Source organism: Schistocerca serialis, chromosome 7 (assembly GCF_023864345.2).
Source record: "Schistocerca serialis cubense isolate TAMUIC-IGC-003099 chromosome 7, iqSchSeri2.2, whole genome shotgun sequence".
Classification (NCBI taxonomy): Eukaryota; Metazoa; Arthropoda; class Insecta; order Orthoptera; family Acrididae; genus Schistocerca; species Schistocerca serialis.
This window is the reverse complement of record NC_064644.1, coordinates 296,627,107-296,634,743: the sequence shown is the minus strand read 5'-3', so window position 1 is coordinate 296,634,743 and position 7,637 is coordinate 296,627,107.

Here is a 7,637-nt window from a genome sequence, read left to right as displayed (position 1 = left end):
ACAAGGATACACAGTCTAGCTACAGTATTATAAATAAGCTTCAGTTTGAGGATGAACTCAGACTTAGGTTGATAGTCAATTTGAATATTTAGCAGTACTGTACTCATTGGTGTTACTCGTTTTCAAACAATGATTCCCACAGCTATAGGAACACAACTTGTGATACGTCTTAGACAAAATACTTATGCAGTGCTATAAGACGAAAAGATCGACCTGACACAAACTGAGGGAAGTTTGTTTTACAACCTGGATAAAGAGCTTTTCCTATTTGAGACATCTGTGAACGTTGCTGCATAAGACGATTTACGAAGAAACTAAATTCCTTCAGCTACGACAATGTTTAAAGACATCGTCTTAACGGCACTAAATCGTGGTATGTGAATCGTTTACTAGCTGTACTCTGCCGTATTTCGGTGGTTGGAAGGCAAAAAGCTTACTGACAAATTTCACACAAGGAAAAGGGGGACGAAATGTCTCCTACTGCACTGTCATGTTGTTTTATTTAAATGATTACAAAATCAGCTAAAACGATCAGTGAGGCTGTCAGTATAAGCACATTACTGTTGTCATAATGATGTTGCACTGCCAGGGCCTGTAATGATAAAGGGCCCGTTGAGGTCAGAGCACCACTAAATTCCACAATCCGCATGCATTGCATACGCACAGAAATTACTGTTGCAGTGTACTATTGGAGCCCAATGAGTGAATTGCATACTTTCCGGTGAAAACTAGCACTCGCAAACAGTCATCGCTACATTAGGTTTCTTAAATTGGTGTCACTCTGAGCTAGAATTTATGGTCAGCGACTAAGTATATGGTCAATGAGTCGGATGCGGGTTTTGCAACTGTGAAATACTTTCCTACATTTTAGAAGTGAATATTAAATTTGAACTAATAATGCGAAAATTTTGAACTTGGATAGCTTACAATGAAAATCTTTCTGTTTATTGCAAAGGAAAACATTTGATTTTCTAAAACATTCTCTGCTATACACAACTTGAAACAGGTCACGTCCACCAAATCATGTGGTAGAACTGACAGCGACATATAACGGAAGGCAGTAAGATCCCTTGGCTTTTGGTTTGGCAGTATTCGACCGCCATTTCTAGGCGCAAATAAATTACGAAAGGCAGCGCGTATTTGTTATCGAGCAACGTCTTCATCAATTACTTTAGTTTTAGTGTAATCTGCGAGTAATTGCTAATGTTTGATAATAACCTGAAAAGGACTCCGTAGACAGGGAAAGAACCTCTTCTTGGGCAACTACTTCTATAATGACCAAAAGGCATTAAATGATCTTCAAGCACATACGTTCCAGCAACGGTATAAAGAAAATGATACTAACAATGACGGTAATAATCGAATTATCCGGTAACTTCACACTTCACAGTGGATTTTCTCGAACTAAGAGATTTGCTGAATTAGTGAATATTTCAAAATGGCTTCACATCGAGGCTATGATGCCTAGAAGAGTCTTTACATCCTGCTGACATGAGAATAGCATAATATCCACGTCAGAAGATTGCTTCTACTTAACCATTTAGTAGACTCGCATTCTTTCCACCGTGACTAATTTTGTAAGCTAAGCACATCATCCGTTACAGCACACTCCTGGGGCTGGAAAATGTGGCCACAATAGTCTGGTGGAACGAACTAACACAGGTGCAATGCGTGGGTTCAGGCATTTACTTTTAAGAGGCACAAACAGATTTACTTTTCCTCTGGTAACCTCAAGAGAAAGACGTTATAATCCAGAATCCGCATTAAACATCACGTTCCTTCATTACCAATTTGGCAGAGCCGGTTTACGTTGGGAAATGACATAGGTGGAAGTCATGGTAAACAGAAATACTGTCTCCAATAAACTTACTTACATTAGAAAATTTTATTTTATTTGATGAAACCATAGCCATTAAAAAGGAACAGGGCTCTTATTTTTCTTGTACTTGATTGAACCAGAGACGTTGAAAAATTTCATCTTTCGAGGGTCCGAATCTCTCGGAACAGTATAGTTCAATCATTTCGTTCCTTTTCCCAAGACTGCAGTCTTCTCTAGGTCTCCTCCAAAGGTAAGTATGTGGATCCGAATCCTGATCCAGTACAAAAATATTCATAATTTCATTTCAAGCCCTATCACGTGCATACCAGTCTGCTAGTGAAACTTTACGTGCATTTTTAATGTCTGTTCATGTGTTGCCAACAACCGCAGTAGGTGTCGTTATTTCTGTCAAACACGCACACATCTTACTGTTGGTGAGTAAGCAAGTGTTACTGAACCCATGTTCGTGGATGATAAAGAAGGACGGTAGGTGTGCAGTTCGATTGTCGCTCAGGCACAAAAATTTGTATCCATATTTTAGATTCTAACATCTAGCAGCTGGTAAGAAAAACCAATACGTAACGTTTGATTTTACTTAGTTAACAATCCGATTGCGTGTTGGTTCGTATCTCCGTCACAGAACTTCGCATCATGTGCTTCATCTTTAAATGCATGAACACTTTGTTCCTTCTGAATGGAGGTATATCACACATCCTTCGTGGTTAGTTAACAGGGACGAAAGGGTCTTTACAGGAGTCCCGGTTTATTACAAAATCTGTCGTCTTATATTTTCAAGTTTAGATTTGGTTACTGATATTGACGAAAATTTCTGTAATTCGCGCCTCTTCGTGACTAGTCAGCAATATGATATGATTAGATTAGAATAGGTTAATACTTGTTCCATAGGTCATGAGTACGACATTTCGTAATGATGTAGAACGTGTTATTTTAATGAAAGGTTTCCTTACATGCCATGATTCAGTTTCTTTGCAACAATTTTTTACTCTCTCTCTCATTCTTTTTTATTTTATCTGTCTCCCTCACTCTCTCTGTCTCTCTCTTCTCACTCTCTCTCTCTCTCTCTCTCTCCCTCTCTCTCACACACACACACACACACACACACACACACACACACACACAAATCATACACAGTCTTTTTTATTTTTATTTGTTTGTTGTGCCTGACTATCGGCGAGGCACGAAAACGTTCGTCAATGATTTTCTTAGTTTTGAGTACACTTGCGAAAGATACATAAAAACAACTATGAGAGTTACTGCAGTCAGTTCTGAGTATTATTAGTAACTACACTCCAATCCCTAAACCCAGTTATAGAAATGTGAATCAGACGGATTACGTATTCCACGCCGTAGCAGCCGCGTCTTTGAGACGTCAGTTATGGTCTCTTCCCAGCCCACTGTAGGATCACATCGGTTCGTCTTCTTCCTGCTGGTAATGTAACTGAGATTTGGCAGCAAGGCAAGGTATATTTGGCAAGTCTGTGATCGACGAGTTACTTCCTGGTGTGCACGAAATGGTTCAAATGGCTCTGAGCACTATGGGACTTAACTGCTGTGGTCATCAGTCCCCTAGCACTTAGAACTACTTAACCCTAACTAACCTAAGGACATCACACACATCCATGCCCGAGGCAGGATTCGAACCTGCAACCGTAGCGGTCACGCGGTTCCAGACTGTAGCGCCTAGAAACGCACGGCCACTCCGGCCGGCCCTGGTGTGCACGGAATTAAGCCTCAAAGTTCACTTGATTTTTCCTGTCATTTCCATTGAATAATCTGAGTTATTATTAACGCTTGAGCTGTAACAAAAGATTGTAAATTTACGGTTTTCAGCCCAGGAAAGTCGTTGCACGTAAAAATCGCATCCAATCTCGTCCTTTAAATAGCGGTTTACGAGTTCTAGCCACTACTGGTCTCGTAAGAGGAAACCTAGACGCATGCCTCTTTCCTGGCTCTGTGGAAACATGCTAACCTGTAAGAAAGCGTCTGTTATGGTTTGCGGTTCCAGTCTTGCTGACTGTAACGTTTTTATACCTTCTGTGAAAGAGCTACAAACAGTCAGATCACACATCAATAAGAAAATCGCAAGAAAATTCTTTCTGCTCATAGTGCAATGGTGAGAAACTTACAATGCTGCACAACAGGTAACGCCTCTTTCCGCTGCTGACAAGCAAATTTTGGTTTTCTAGGATCACATAACTTTATTTATGAAATGCCACATTTGCATACCACTTGAGTATGACACAGCATATCAATCAAACACAGACCCAATCGAAATCTAAGTGATTAGTATTTTACTAATTCGTGCCGATAGAGGCACGCTTGTGTACAGATACTCAGTTTTATTGAAACAGACTTTCGTCGTAAGGTTATAGTGGGTAGTTTTGTTTCATTTCTTATAATACAGTGCACAATTATCGTACGGTTTCCTTTAGTGTTGTTAAAACAATACTTAACATGAGAGAGAAATTAATCGTCAACGAAATATGCAAATTCTCTGATGTTATCTATAACAGTCTGACAATGCACATGCAGTTAATTTATTACATGCATGTAGAAAACTTGTTCTGAGTTAAAGCTGTCAAACAAGGTTTGCTAAAGAATAAAATGCCACTGCCGCACGACAGCTAATGTAGAAAATACTTTTCTGACGTATTTTGGCACGATGCGCTCTCCCCATACATTACACAAAAGTTTCGAGTTGCATCTGCAGCCTGGCCATCTATTAAACCTGAAAAGAACAAAATGTTGCAGAAATTAGCCCTTTTTCCACATGCGACTATTTTGGGTTGAGAAGTGAAGGGAATTATGTTCAAAGTTCCATCAGATCGATAACTTCAGCAGACAGCAGTAAGGCGTTTTAAAAAATGTAGCAGTGAATGTATCCACACTCCCGACGTCTTATCAACAGTGCGCGACGGTTACCGTTACGCTACTAGCTGACACATAGCTACAACTCCTCCAGAACTCAACAACAATTTCTCCAGATGTTCTGCATTGCACAATGCTGTGAGATAATGCATATGGCCGGATCTAGACTTCTGAGAGGCAGACTGTTACACCTTGTCTTTAGCATTGCACGCCGTTTTTCACAAACAGATAGCGCAATAGAGTAGCTCAAGTCGAAAGGAACACTTCCTATTTAAATTTCTGCATCCTACACTGTTGGGAGGCCAGTGTAGGTGTCAGTTACGTGATTTTATTTCGGTGATTACAAAATAGAGTCGAATGTATGGCATGGGAAGCCGATGCAGCTAGTTCATGGCAATTCGGTTTGCCAAGTAAATGAATGTGCTGAACATGCTGCAAACCACTACGGGGAGCCTGTGTGCCAGAATTCTCATCCAATGTGGCGCAACATTGTTATGATAGAAAAATGAGTGGTAGAGAAGAGAATTTGGTGGTCTTTTGAATTGATGCAATGCTCATACACTTGTGGTCTGGGTTCGATTCCAACTTCTGCTGATGATTTCTGATAAGGAGAGACAGATTCTGTTCGCTTCTGGCTACGCCAAGTGAAGAAGGTATAATGGCATTGGGGTCTGGCATTCATGTTAAACATGATTTTCCTTCTCTACCAAGTAGACGTTAGGTTGAACCACAATAAAGTCAGGAGCCCCGACACGTAGAAACTCTATCAACAGTAACCTTTCTTATACTAGTTATTTATTTCTAGTGACGAAACAAACGCTATGTAGGGTCACAGGACACTTATTCCAGCTTTTATTTGAGCTTCTGTATGTCGATGAAATTTGTTCTGAACTGGGAACGGAACTCAGACCGCCCTTAACGCGGAATTTGATCCCTTCGTGACAATACAGCTGGACTGCAATTTGTTGTTTGTTCAAAACTGCAGATTCCTCAACATCTCCACATATTGCGCGTGAAAGGGTTTGAGTCCTGGCCCGGCACTAAAGCTTTCGTTACGTATTTTCAAGCTGTAGCATGAGAACACCTATCTGCTGGTGGGTAATAATTTTGATTTTTAATGTATTTTCATTCGTTGTCAACGATATCTGACGTTTTTTTAACATTCGTTTTCTCTAGAATATAACAGCGATAGGTGCCAGGTTGGAGTCCTGGGAAAGAAAAAATTAATGTTTCGTCTCGTCATTTCAGTTAAAATATCTAGCTACTGCCGAGATAATCCGATATGTCACAGTTGATTGTGCTTCGATGACAATCCAATTAGGTTCTGGGTTCGAATCCCTGTCCAACACAAAGCTTTACCTCACGGCATTTCAAGTAAGTTACTTGTGAAGAAGCAATATTTAACATCTCTCGTAGTTCGTTAACAAATGCAATAGATGCTGGGTAGGAATTCCCGTCCGTAAAAATGTTTACGTTATGTAATTTAAAGTTGATATTTGCTAGCTGATACTGTCTAAAATCGAGGTATATCACTCTCTGTATGCCGAGTGAGGAATGACTGTTAGTTTCCGTCAGACACGAAGTCTTTGCTTAGTCTGCCTGACCCGGGTTTAATTCCATATGCAGAATGAGACGGTTCGTCGTGTTATTTGAACTTCATACATATTCTCAACTAGCTGCTCGTGAATAACTTAAATTTTTAATGTCATTTTGTGTTAAATAATAAGTACGGTATGTTATTTTGAAGAGGAAATCATGAATACGACGAACTTAGTACGTGAATTACCTATCTGACGTAATAAAGAGAGTGGTAACATTTCATGTATGTCATTTATTGTAATAAATGTGAGCTTACAAGCCTTAAGAACCGTCTTATCTGTGATAAGATGTTCCCTGATATTTGTAGTACCTTGGTATCACTTTACATCTTGAGTTATCGCGATACAGAGCAGTTTTTTCTAGTGGTGACTTGATGGAACCATTTTCAATAGTCAAACGACTGTACCGATGGGCGATTAGAGGACCTGCTAGACAGCTGCGCTATGTGGGTTGCATTCGAATCAGGCGAAATGCAATTCAGGTCGTTCGGATACTTTTGAGCACGACTATACCTAACAGCCGGTGTGTCTGTCTTTGGCATGGACAACAGCGGCGAATCGTCGTGGCATGGAGGCAATGAGGAGTTTGTAGGTTACTGGAGGGAGATGGGACACATGAGTCTTCTAAATCCAATAAATTCCGGGAGGGGGCAACGAGCTCTTACGCGACGTTCAGTCACATCCCAGACCTTTTCGATCGGGTTGTTCAGATCCGGCGATGAGGGGGTGGGGGGAGGGGTTTGGGGGAGGGGGGTGTCAGCCCATCAATTGGAAATCGCCCCTGTGTTCATAGAACTACTCCATCACACACGCGGCCGTGTGACATGGCGCTTTCTCTTGTTGAAGGAAACCTGTGAGGTCGGGAAACATGATCGTCATGAACTGGTCTGCAACGAGTGTACGCTGCTCCTTGGCCGTCACGGTGCGTTGTACTAGTTCCACTGTACCCATGGAAACCCAAGTGAATGTTCCTCAGAGCACAATGAAGCCGCCGCCAGCTTGTCTCCGTCGCACAGTACAGGCATCAAGGAGCTGTTCCTATCAAGGAGCTGCTCCCCTGGAAGACGACGTATTCGCGCCCTCCCACCGGCATAATGAAGAAGGTATCGGGATTCATCAGACCACGCAACGTTCTGCCATTGCGCCAGCGTCCAGTGCCGATAGTCACGTGCTAGATTCAGTCGTAGCTGCCGACGTCGTGGCGTTATAAGTGGCACGTGCGTGGGTCGTCGGCTGTGGAGGTTCGTCGGTAGGAGTGATCGGTGCACTCTGTGTTCAGACACACTTATGCTCTGCGCAGTATTAAAGTCTGATGTCAGTTCCGTTCCGAC